The following is a 13,722-nucleotide window of genomic DNA, read 5'->3' on the forward strand; positions in this document are numbered from 1 at the left end:
AGTAGAACTCGCTGTTCCGAACACAGACGTAGTGAAGCATCCATGCTATGCAATCATGTGAATCAAGCACATATGACAAACTGAGTCATGGTAAACCACGAGTTGAGCTTATTTTCAGTAAGGCATGCAGCGTCTGCGCAATCCAATTTGCCTGCTGGGAGTTCAAAATGCAAAAACAGCCTCGCACACAGACACATGCTCACTGCAAACGTCTACCAGCTGCTCTCAGAGCGTTATGTTCTCAAATAACCGATTCTCTCCGCATAATCGATCTAAATACACACTCAGAACGATTCCCACAGACACACATCGTTGCAGAAACACAATGCTCTCTTACACTTCGGAGGGGGTCCTGGATGGTTCTCACCTGAGCTGCTCTGATTCCAGATATTCACAGTTTGTGTGACCCTCTCAGAAACACACATCCCTGCCAGCCCTGCCAGGAAATCTTAAAGTCAGCTCCATGTTCTTTGCGCGCCTTCTGTTGTACTCTAACCGAAGCGAATGTTGCTCAAGTGAAACATTTCATGTAATGTCATATAATTTAACCACGTCGCTCTGAAGGGAACGAGGACGGGAGGCTGTGAGGTTGGAAGAAAAAAAAGCAGGGAGGGAGGAGAAACGGGAGGAACGAGCACGTGTAGAGAAAGACGGATCACAGCATCTGAGAGAGACTGATAAACTTTTTGCCTTTTGAGTTCAAATAATTACAGAGACAGAGATGAAAGGAAGGAGGAGGGAGGTCAGGTAGATTCAGTTGGGTGTTAAAATGTTTGTTTTCCCCGCTGATCTATTTTTTCATGATTTTTAATCTCAAAAGTGACTTTTTATGTGATTTATAGTCTATTATAAGGATAGTTTCTTACACTCTGTTTTGCCTACGACATAAATAAGTGTACAAAAAAAGAAGTATATGTAATTAACAATTATCAGTTCCCAATCTGGAAAATTATGCTTTTTATTTTACTGTGAAAAGCCTCCAGCTAGACTTATATGCAGTAAATACAGTGAACAAAATTGCTGTTGCTCTCCAGATGTAGAAGAGCAGGTCAACATCTGCTCTGCTCTAACACTGATATATACGTACATACTGTATACACAAACTGAAACATGTCTATATTGTGCATTTTATGTTTGACTTCCTACTTCCTGTACGCACTTTTGCCCTGGACACGTGCAGGACAAATAGAATGAATTATTATAATTATACATACACGCACAAATACACAGATTTAGCGCTGATCCCTGCTTGCCCTTTCCTAAATAGCAGACATTCTGCTGCCAGAGGACTTCTTGGGAAGCCGTCTTTAGTAAAGCAGAGATGTATCAAATTAAGCCGTCAAAGTCACGAGGATGAAATGTTGGATTATTTGACAGCGCATGCAATCGCAGTATAGCACACAGCAAACTGTCTGTGTCTGAATCAATGCAGGGGAAAGAGTTCGACTAACCCCCAAATAACTAAGTTTCAAATAAAGGAAAGGCATTATTTCCTTCACCTCTTATAATATCAGACATTCTGACACTGAAAACCAAGATTTGGTTGTTTTATCAGGGACTGGTGCTCTATCATAGTTGACTCATTGCTAATAGAGAGCGGCGCAGCAGCATACGGCAGCAGTGATGCAGCAGAAGGTAAACAGAGACAGATGCGATCATCCATCCTGCCGTCCCCTCGTCTCTCTCCCTGAATTCCTCCTCGTTCCTCCTCGTTCCTCCTCATCTTTCCCATCTCCCCGCCCCCGTCTCTGTTTCACTCTGTCTCCTCTTCTCTCACTCTCTATCTCACGGGGGGCCAAGTCACTAATAAGCATCAGAATTTTTCTCCGTCTGACACAATTCCTGCTAGGATATCCAGGAGCACAGGTGCAGTCTGGCTCTGTGTCTATCTGTATGGAGATTGGCTATTCCCCCGGGGGCACACAGGGGTCATACCAGCACTCTCGCAGCCCCACATAACGACATACTGAGGCTCAGCTGGTGGAGGGGATGTCTGCGGGTATATATAAACAGAAAGAGAATGAAATCTTGTGATTTCTGCTGAGTGAAACCAGCAGCTGTAGGCGAGAAAAAACTAGCAAATCAATTTAAGGCCTGAGTCCCTCACACAGAAGAGGATGTTTGTGACATGTGTAAGGTATGTTCTCTGTGTCATGTGTTCGGACTATACGCTACAGGCTTCAAAGACAAGATCACTCTGTTACATAAGTGCATTTACAAGAGTGGGATTGTTGGTTTTGAGGACACTTTCCCCTTTGGCTGAACTGTGTGTGATTTGTCTCGCTACATAAATTATATTCAACAAACATGCAAGAAATCAGATTATTAGTTTGGTAAAGGCAAAATGTAGGGATTAAGTAGTTTGAGCTTTATTTAGGATTGATATTGATGTCAGTAATTGCTCCAATTGAAAGACTGATTAGGTCGTCCATAAACATCTTGACAGAATGAAAAGAAGATCAATCAGTTTCCAGCCTAAGGTGATGCCTTCACATCACTGGTTTGACTACAATCTTTTAAAACCAAAAGATATTACATGTACAGTGAAACATAACAGACAAAAAGAAGGAATGAAACAAAAATCTTTCTGGAAATTTTGCATTATAAATATACTGTTACACTGAGTATAAGTTCCTGTTTGTGTTGCTGTTGTTTTGCAGTTGTTTTTTGAGGGAGGTGTCCAACGCAGTGGGTAACTGGCTGAGAAGTCGTTGCTAAGCTACTTTTAAGTTCGGCGTCCTGGGACAGAGAAGACGTTAGTTAAGTGAGCGAGATCTAAGGAGAAAAGCAGTTAGACAACCTGTTTGTTATTTTCTTGCGGGGACACCTCAACCTCGGGTTAGCGGTTGCTGGGACAAGGAAACAAATGTGGGCTCTGTTGAGCTGGCAGGCAACGCACATCCTCGTTATTCCACCATCCGTCTGAGTACCCTGCAACGCTACAATACTAAACTTTAATCGCATGACTAATCAAATTGCTGTTGATATGTGCTTAATCACATAGATGTGAGCCTCTTGGCTAAGTACATAGTGCGCATGACGTTTCAGTAAGGATTCATAGAAACATACTTTTAATATTTGGTCTGTATTTAAGTGGAAAGGAGCAAATAAGAAGTGCAGTTTTGTCATTTGTAAAATGACACAAACATGGACACAAAAACATACGTTTGACTGTATTTGTCCCAATTGTATTGATCATTGAGCAAAAATGTGGAAGACTGCTAAAGTGGAGTGAGTCCTCTCAGGTATTCCACAAGGATGGTGCTGCCACCTGCTGGATGTTGAGTGTAACAGCAGCATTAGCAGAGGTTCATATTCCTCAACTTAAATTCTCTTCTGTCTTATTTATCATCTTCCTATACATAGCAAAGAGACACATAACATGACATCATTAAAAACACATCTGTCATAAAAGATAGAAGGTCAGGTTTGTACTTTCTCTAGGAGGAAGAAAAGAAGGAGAGCATGGCAGACTGAATTAGATGCGACCAGCTTCATAATCATATTACACCGTTTTAACTCCTCTGTCACATGACACTCAGCCAGAAGTGAGTCTGATCATAGAAACATGCATACCCTCGCTCTCTCAACACATGCACACACACCATACCCTTGTGTAACCATACCCTTGTGATGAGAACCCTCTGACTCATCACAAAATCAATAAATGAGGTGGTAACACAGGCCTCTCTGTCTGCGATCTGAAGGACATTAGCAGCGCCTGTGTGTTTGCGTGTGTCACCCAGTCTGGAAAGTCCACAATAAATGAATCTAATTACCCTCCTAATGACAACAACCAAAGCGACAGCGATACTGTGCTGTCATTAATCACTGTACACTGAAATAGTGACACACAGTGGTGCAATAAAAGTAAAAGTGTGCGGTGAGGATTACTGGAAAGGCTCAGTTTTCTTTTAAAAAAAAGAACAGATGAAAAAAAGAGCAGCTTGTCATGAAATGTCACATGTCTAATCTGCTCTCTCACATGAGTGTCTTACCTGTCAGTGGGGTCCTTCAGCGCTGCGTTGAATGAGGAACCAGAGCCGGCAGGAGGGAGGTCACACATCCACGACGGCCCTGGGAACAATGGGGTGTTTTTTCCTGGATCACTGTTGCATCCTCACCACCGCCTTCTCATTGGTCCGCAGCGCCTCGCCATTCATCGAGACAGGAAGCTGTGACAAACAGGAACTACATTTTCAGCCAATGGGGATCTCCTCGTTCAGATGTGAGTCATTTTCAAAGTCACTTTCTTTGATCAAATCTTTGTTCTCATCTTTTGGCAAGAAAAACGTCACTTCAGGCGTACACAAGAAATGTCTGTTCCAACAATGAACTGAGGACTGTTTATATTACTATGAGTCAGTGACCCAAATGGAAATGTTCTTGGCCTACAGTGACCTGCCATGACACATATCCAGTCATCCTAAAAGATGCCACATCATACATTTAGATCCTCGTATTTCGTTGTTTTAAGGTAACTTCATCTTAATGTACTCTTGATAAACTCTAGAAATGACTAAAGTTGGCGTTATGAGGTTTTCAATGCAGCACACAAAGAACCACACTAAGACATCATTGGTTTAGGAGTTTAACAAGATTCCTACAGAAAGCCTCTGATTCACTCACAACCTTGGAAAACGATTCCTGTCTGACACACACATCCACTCTCCGTGCGCTCATTATAGCAGCAATGACAGACAAACACAAGTAACCACACATAAACTAAACAGGGCAGAACACAATCAAACTACCGACCACATAAACACTAACATGTGTTTCCTCCCGTTGTGATTCACTACTACGACTCTCGTCCACATCACCCAGCCGCACTCTGGACGCACTACTGTAACAGTATGTACGTTTTACATGCTGCACTGAGTCATACAGCCTCTGTGATGCTGACTCAGGCTGATCACATCATGTCACCCCTGGTTACGGTATATACCCCCCCTTTATCATCCGCTCTCCCCCTCTTTTCATCCCACTTAAGCTCTGCCTTTTCTCTCTGCTAACCTCTCTCTTCCACTCTAGCGCCATCCCTCAGTAACGCTGCCGACTGTGAAAACATAATGTTTCTGTTCCTTGAACCTGAAAGAACCCAGATAAACACAAACAAACAAGCAGAGGTACGCAGCTACTGTCACACTTAGAAATGCACAAGCAGCCATATAAGATGAATTTAAAGAACACAAGGCGACACTCACCCTCTGCGAGCATCAGGACACAAAGCAGCGAGTGAGTTTGCCTCTGATCTGTATGCCGCTGAGTGCGTCCGGCTCACTCTCCTCTCTGCCGACTTTTGCCTCAGAGACCTGCCAGCATGTGTAGTTGTGTGTGTGTGTGTGAGTCTCTGTCTGTCATTCCACTCCTCTATCACGTCATGCCGCTAGGCTGCTGCCGCAGTACGCCCGCAGCCGTATCCCCGCCCCCTCTTTATTTTTTCCTCCCCTCATCACAATCCCTATCTCTCTCTCTCTCTCTCTCTCTCCCCTCAGTAATGGACCTGTTGGCTGTGCTCCCTCCCTCTCTGAGGTGAAATATAAGCCCGGGAGAAGCTGAGACAGGCTGGTCCATTAGCTGGATGAGTGTGGTTTGTGTGTGTGTGTGTACTCACACATGGTCGTGTGAGCAACACATGGTAATGAAGCAGATGTAGCCACCAAAGTAAAAAACCCAAACGTACGCTGAGGTTTTTTCAAAGTGTAATTGGTGGTCAGAGAAAGCAGGATGACAAAACTCATGAAATAAAATATAGTAATCTAAAAATAGATCCAATGACGACAATTGAAAATGTGCCTAAACACACACGCATCCTATGTCTATATCTGTCTGTTCTCAGTGCGCATGTCTGCCTGCGTGCACAAGCATCCTGAAGGAGGAACAAGCCATCCATCACTCCTCTAATTTGTCCCCCATCTCTAATGAAAGAGGAGGAGAGGGATACAGAGGCTGGAAATCCACGTGTACACATTAAACCCTCCCCTGACATCGTCTCCCAGCTGAGCGCTGAAAAACATCCCTTGCTCTGACCTTGAACTTCTTCCTCTCCTCCTGTCTTGTCCGTCCATCCACATAAAACCGCAGACTGTAAAAGTCTCATCACTTGTAGCCGGTCCAGATCCAGCTTACAAAAGAGAGAGGGAAATGTAGTGTAACAGCAGTGAGGTGTCATCAGTGTTGCTGCGTGTAATGCCAGGATGCCTCCAGAGAAGGAGGTGTGAAGCCGTTTCATCATTCATAGTAAGCACTGTACAGGCTACAAAGATGTCTTTTATTCGCTGTTTTGACAACAGGACGACAGATGTTCCTGTTTTTATTCGCAATGTGTTTTTTTCCGGCTAAAATGAAAGAATCTGGCGACTCTGCGACTTGTTTTTGCTTGTTTGCTTTTCAATCTCTGTGTCCACTCTCTCTCTCTTCATCTGTGTATTCTCTCTTCTCATATTTCTGCTGTGCTGGCTTACAGTTTGACACACTGACTTAAGGGACAGCACTGAATATTTAATGAAGATCGCACAACACAGCCTGATCAGACCCATTTATTAAGTCTATTATGCTGACTTTTTGCAGTGTACATTTCTGAGAATTTCTATGGTGTGTGTGTGTGTTGAATCAATCATGGACTGAACAGTCCTTCGGGGTCTTTACTGCCTTGATCTTGACGTAAAGTACAGCCGAGAAGCTCTCTGCCTGATCACATATTGATCAGGCATTGACTGGCTGTGCTAACACTGGACTTGGTCTGCAAGTCTGCGCTACATAAATAATGCAAAACGTGCCCCATCAAAGTGCAGTAAGCTAATAAATACATCAAGACATCAACCAAGCTTGATTAATTGATAAATGCGATTAGGACGCAGCACATGGCCTAACAAGGAAAGCACCTCCCCCCTCACATACAGAGCACATGCACACTGTACACACAGAGGGGGGGCTCCCTCTTTTCACACACGTGCACAAGCAGTACAGTCTGCCCTTCATGCTCAACACAACAATCACTTATAGCTCACCTCTAAATACTCACATTAACATCAAGGCCGCTCTTCTTTTTTCCAGCTCCCAACGGGGACTCAAATGTGTCAAATTGCAGCTCATCAAATCAAAGCCACAAGCACAAAACACACTCACATGATCTGTTGCTTTGTCTCATGAAACGGGAAGTGACTCGTAACAAACCGGGGGATTATGGGTAGAAGTGTGTAAGCGTCAGTGAACAGTGTGTGTGTCTGTGCATGTGTGTGTGTTATGGGGCGGCAGGGGGGTTAATGTTATAGCTAATCTTTCTGACGTCCCCCATGGCATGTCCTCCTCCCTGTGGGGCTGACCCTGACAGACGCTGTTGTGACAAAGGGACACTTGTGTCACTCACCCCGAGGGGCATCTGGAAGGGCGGAGAGGAAGGGGGGGGGGGGGTTCTCCAACATGTTGGCTGTCTGGAACACGGGGCCTCAGATGTGCAGTTTTACTGTGATGAGTTAGATAACGTAATTATGAAAGCACAAAAGGAGAACCAGAAACAGAAGCAGCAAACATGTCAGGTTAATGTGGCTTATATGCATTTACTACTTCCCTGTGAGGGTTTGTATCTAATAAGCCGATCTGCTCAAACCAAAGTGCACTTGCATTTGGGTTTTTCATCATGTGTGATTTCCGAGTGATGGCACTGAAGCCATTAGATGGCATCAGAGTTCACCAGGGTCTCCCAGTTTGACATTAAGCAGGTTAAATGTCAAATTTTAAATGAGAAAGGTCGCATTATAACAAGGCCAGAGAAGATGTTAATGATACAGAGAGAATCCAGAGCTACTAATCGGTATCTCTGGTATCCATAGAGCAAGAATTTCTAATGGGAAGTGGTAAATGACCTTTCTTTCCCTGGGTTAGAGGACAAAACTGGGAAAAAAGAGGAGAACCAAGAGGGTGCCTTTCTAGTCTTCTGACCATTTAAGGCACTTTTAAACTACATGTCACATTCACCCTTTCATACACACATCCATCCATCCATCTATACTGCTTATCCTGTTCAGGGTTGCGGGGGCTGGAGCCTATCCTTGTTGTCATTGGGCGAGAGGCGGAGTCCACCCTGGACTAATCACCAGGGCTGTATTTGTTGTGTAATTCCTGCCCATTCTTTCAGAGTATGCAAAGTACTGGAGGCTAAACAGGCTAAAACGGTTCAGAGACACACTTGACACTAACCGAGTCGGAATGACACTGATAGACTTTCCTATTATTACCTCTGAGTCTCCTGTTCACCTGACAAGAATGTCTCAGGGTCACAGCACAAAACTGCAAAAAGGGAGAAACAGGAAAGAAAATTCTATGACATAAAATTTATAATTTTGTTATGATGATTAATGTGATTTAGGTGAATGATACTATCAGGGTTTATTGTGATGAATAAGTGTATTTTCTTTTTTTTGTTAGTTGGTCAAAACTCTGATTCCAAAATATCATGTTAAGTTAATTCTGCCGGTTTGACAACTTCTCTTTTCCCTCTGCTCAGCTCATATTTACAATCTGCCATTCACTCAGCTGCACAGGTTACACATCAGCAAACAACTTACGCACTGTCCTTCTTTAAAGAGCAATGTTACTCTTATAAAAGGAGGTGACGATCTGAGCTGAGTGACACACTTACTCTAAAGCAGTGAAATGGTAGATTGGTCAATAAAAGAAATGTCAAAGAGTTAGCCTAATATGAAGTGCATTTCTCTACACCATGACTGTAGATGCTGATCGAGAGCAGAGAGAAATCATTAAGCAGTAACCAGATTTCTGAGTTTGCTGTGAAAAATGTAAAAAACCTTAAAAACTTGAAAACACATACCTGCCTTGGGCTAAGCTAGCCCTTTCAACTTTAAGAAAATACCTGTACTGACAAGTTAAACCAGCTCAGAGTGCTGGGTGTTTAAATTCCCGCCCACCCCCCCAAACAGCAAACACCAGGCGCAGAGAAGAGGCTGTCACAGATCTTCACAGGTAAGCACAGCTGACACCTTCCTCTGACCATTACTCGCTCTTTCTCTCTATATGTTATTCTCCAGGCTCTGCGGGAATCCTTCTTACTGAATGATTTAAATCTGTATCTTATATTATATCTTTTCATTATTGAGTCAGGTAATCTGGAAGTTAAATGATTTAATAATGTCAAGAAACTATACTATGCTTGGTCCTGAATCTAGCAGGTTTCATGTCCATGAGCATTAATGTCTAATTGCCTAACTGAACACGTGATTTTAATCAGAAAAACATTAACAAATCAAAGGAATCAACTTTTAAAAATCTAAATGGTAAATGAATCAATGTTGTCAGATGTAAATAGATTAAAAATAGAGGATCAGTAAACATGACAGTCCTTTCTTCCTGTCTGAGGGGCCCTCCGATGAATAGCTGCATACTTCTAAAATAGCAGCCCTGCAAGCTGTCATGTTAAAATACAGGGTTGTTATTTTCAGTGAATCACCTCCTTTGCTATGTTACCAGCAGACTGTCTATCATGATCGGGTCAGTACCTACAGAAATGGAGGGAGCAGAAGAAATTTCAAGTATGACAGCCGTACACACATATTTAATCAGATCTTTGCCTTTTAAATGAGTCATCAGTATCATATATGTTCTTCTTTTACTTTCTACGGTGCTGTCCCAGAATGGAGAACAGTGCCAGATCCAAAACAAGCAGGATGGCTATTTTCACAAAGCCTCCTTCACAGCAACAGAGATTCACACAGTCTATTTCTGAGTTTGGACATCAGACAAGACAGGGAGGAGCAGGACCGAGCGTTGATCGCTTTCTACAAGAGAGACAACGTGCGGTGGACGTCTCCGCTTCAGTGCAAACTGAGAGGTAGTCAGTGGTCAGTTCATTTGTAGTAATCTAAAACATTGCGAGTTACCCGTAACATGTGTGTTTCTTTGCAGGTGATGTTGCAACAGGAAGTGGGGTCGACCGCCACATGATGTCAACAGTGATTTTCAAGCTTATGAGTGGATTCCATATACACTTAGGTTAGACACCACAACACACACACAACAAAAACGTTGACTCGGACTACTTTCAGAAGTCAGGAGACTAGAGAGCACTCAACATAAGTAATATCAAGATTCTTATTGGTTAATGATGTGAGAATCTGTTGATTTTCCATGACCCACATTATAGTAAACCCACGTTCTTTGGGTTTTGAACTTCACTTTGAGCTCAAGTAAACTGGGATCAGCATTCCTCCTAATTTTCTGATGTTCTGTAGAAACAAACAAGTAATTGATTTATCTACAAAACCACTGAGAGAACAATTAGTCATGACAATAATGGTTATTTGCACATCAATCACACGATACATTGTGTGTTAATGGAAGCATACACTGTAGGCATTTATCATAGACTGGTGATACTGGTGCTAATCAGCAGGGTTGAAGTTCACATCCTTTTACAGGCACTGTTACTCCATTTTCAGTGATTACATTGTAATTACTGATCTATAATATAGGTTGCAACTTGTATTACTTTACCCTTTAATACAGTCTTTAACCATCATTTTCTATGACAAGATTTGTCTTATCTTTCCCTTTATTTAAGTTAAACTCAACTCAAAGTATTGTAGAAATATCAAGATCACACAATCCAAAGACTTAGTGGTGATCTGTTAAATTTTATATTGTAAGCCCAAAAAAGGACATCTTTAGATTACTTCCCTTATCTGCTTTTGCAACCAGTTTTTGCTGTATTTTATAAGTAAAGTTATTGATAAAGATTAACAGTCCAAGCATCCTCTGGTAATTCATTCTTTTCAAGTCATCTGCAAAACTGAAAACTGAAATCATCGACCAAGAATACATTTTTCTTGTCTCTTCTTTGTCTCTTTGGGGCATCAAAAGAGAAAAATAACTGCGATTTCCTGTTTTTATCTTGCAACCTATCTTGAGAACATACACAGCACAACAGGTATCTGGCTAAGGATCTAAATCATTATAAAAATAAGAGTACCAAATCTTTGATTTTATTCTATATACAGTAGCTTTTACAGCATATACTCAAATCATTTATCTTCATTATTCTGCTTTGCTCTAAATGTTTCTTAACCTTCGACCTCTCACTTTTGCAGGAAGTGTGGCCGTCACTAAAGTCTTCGAAGGTGAGCCCGATCACCTCGTCCCCTCGTTTTCAGATGAACTACTTGACAATAACATGTTCGCCGTCGCAGGCCGGATGATCGGCCATTCCTTCTTGCATTGCGGCCCGAGTTTCCCGGGGCTTAGCCCGGCCGTTATTCACGTTCTCTTTGGAGGTTCGATGGAAACTGCTCCTGTGACTATACACGACTGCCCTGACCTCGACGTCCGGGACACTATAATAAAGGTGAACACGAAACACATCACTTCACAGGAGTAATTTATTCCACACGTGCTGCATTAATAAAACATTTTTCATCATGTTTTATTCCAGCTTAAAGGAGAAGAAGAATTAGAACAATCTGACACCATCCATCAGCTCTGCCTGTCATTGGACCTGCCCGCACCAAACGCCACAAACAGGAAGTGGCTGTCTGAGAAGCTTCTCTTGCATGCTGTAACGTCAACGTTTTTCTATACACTACACTTTAGTCTCTAAATTCATGCTAATTTTCCATGCCAGTGCTGAACACAGAAAACCCCCTGTCATTTAGATAAAACTACACTCCTACACGCCCTTAAAGAAGCATTCCAAAGAGCATTCCCCCATCCTCATTTTGTGAGATTTTTACTTTAAGTGACACATCTTGATGATGTCTTCCAAAAAACATTCTTTTTTCTTTGCTGCCGGCCAACAATTTATTGCAAAGGCTGTTTTGACATCATTATCGAAAAGTCTCTGTACTGATACCGGTATTGATAAAATCCTAACAATACCCAATGCCGATTAATTACATTGTGTTCTTTATGCCATGTCTGTCTCTACTGCAGGTTATCGAGCGAACAAGGCATCAAATCAATCAGCTCCGACAAGGCTTAAAAGAGACAGGGCTATGGCCCCTTCTCATTCACAGGAGAGATGTTATTCCAGTCCTGTTTCCCAGGGATTCAGAAGCAGCAGTCACACCTCAGGTACAGCAGCAAAGGCAGATTTATGGCTGTTCAATGCTGCAAACAACTGGCCCCTATTCAGAACGAGGGCTTGGCGTTTGATCCTTTATTTGATGAAACATACAGAATGATTAGCCTATTTACTTTCCTTTGCTTTAACGCTCAAGTTTATTGTTTTATTTTAGAGGCATTCCCTTGGCACTGTAATTTGCACCAATACCAAATACTAAGAGGGTCATAGATTATTTTGAATGCAGCTGGAGGTGCATGTATTTTCAGATCATCTTGGATTGCATTGTATGGCCGTCATCTATAACCGTCTTCTTTGAGAGCTTTAAGCCCAAAGACGAAGACAAGTATGACGTCATGGATGTACGTCGAGTGTCTGGCTACCTGAAAACATTCATTGAAAATGGTACGTATTAGTGTAGTTACTGGGATATTTTTTGAAGCGATTGCATCATTTAGCCTTTTCTGCTTTGTCTGATCAGCTGCCGTTTTCCCACAGCGTCTCCCGCAGAGCTAAAGAGCCTCATAAAGTTCTGGATAGGATGGGAGGTGCCCGCCAAGGAGATGAAGGTGGAAATAGTCGAGGCCACATTCCCGACGGCCGCAACGTGTTTTGAGAAGCTGAGGCTGCCGAGGCATTACACAGCATACAGAACATTTCATCAAGATCTGTGTGCGTGTATATCTACCAGCTACAGCGGGTTTGGATGTGCCTGACGTGTTTTACCTCAAATGTATAGAAATTGTGTTTTAAATCTACTTTTGTAGCGCTATGTAAAATAAAACTATCTTTTATTACAATTAATAATATTTTGTGAATATTGTTACTATATTTCTTACTGTAACTTTTGATTGTCACTTTTGATTGTTAAATCTGCATAGGCTTTCCTGACAATGCAGTATGTTGTCAGCAGAACTGTTATATTGTGTACTTTTTTTTAATTACTTATTTATTAACTGCACAAAACATGCAGACTCATACTTCCTGCATGTAATTAAATTACATGGCTGGGTTAAATACTTGATTCTGGTTGGTTAATTACAGCATTCTGAGGTCTGCTATTTCTCTATAAAAGACCGTTGCTATGAGGAACAGACCGTTGCTAGGGATGCGGCTCTAATCACAGAATCAAACTAACTGTAGCCCAAGTGTAAATATCAACGTAACGTTGGCCTGTTTACAGTGGGGAAAAAGAGGGAGGAAAACAACAGAAAGCGAGAGCACTAAAGGTTAAAAAAGTATGTAGGCTTGGACAGAGAGATGTACAAAACTAACGACAGAACATGAAGTAAACATTCAACAGAACACAGTATGGGATATGTGTTTAAAGGTTATGAATGGAAAAGAAAACATCCCATTCACCTAGTCTTACTTCACCATCAGTCAAAATGTCAATCAGATTGGTTAGCTCATTTCAGAAGGCTACAGTTAACCGTTGGACACAGCTCTGAGTGTAATGGACTATTTTAAATGGAAAAAATATTATCTTTTTAAATCAATGACATCCACCCCCCTGTCGGAGTTCTCATTTAAGTATTTTTGTTAAACAAAAATGTGCCCCACCTACCCACGAAAAATCTGGAGCTCCTCTATATCTTGTTATTCTAGTCCTCTGCGATAGTATGACATAATATTTAGGCTTTGGTCTG

Source organism: Semicossyphus pulcher, unplaced genomic scaffold (assembly GCF_022749685.1).
Source record: "Semicossyphus pulcher isolate SPU_LCO1_2020_fin unplaced genomic scaffold, fSemPul1.0.p SCAF_13, whole genome shotgun sequence".
NCBI lineage: Eukaryota > Metazoa > Chordata > Actinopteri > Labriformes > Labridae > Semicossyphus > Semicossyphus pulcher.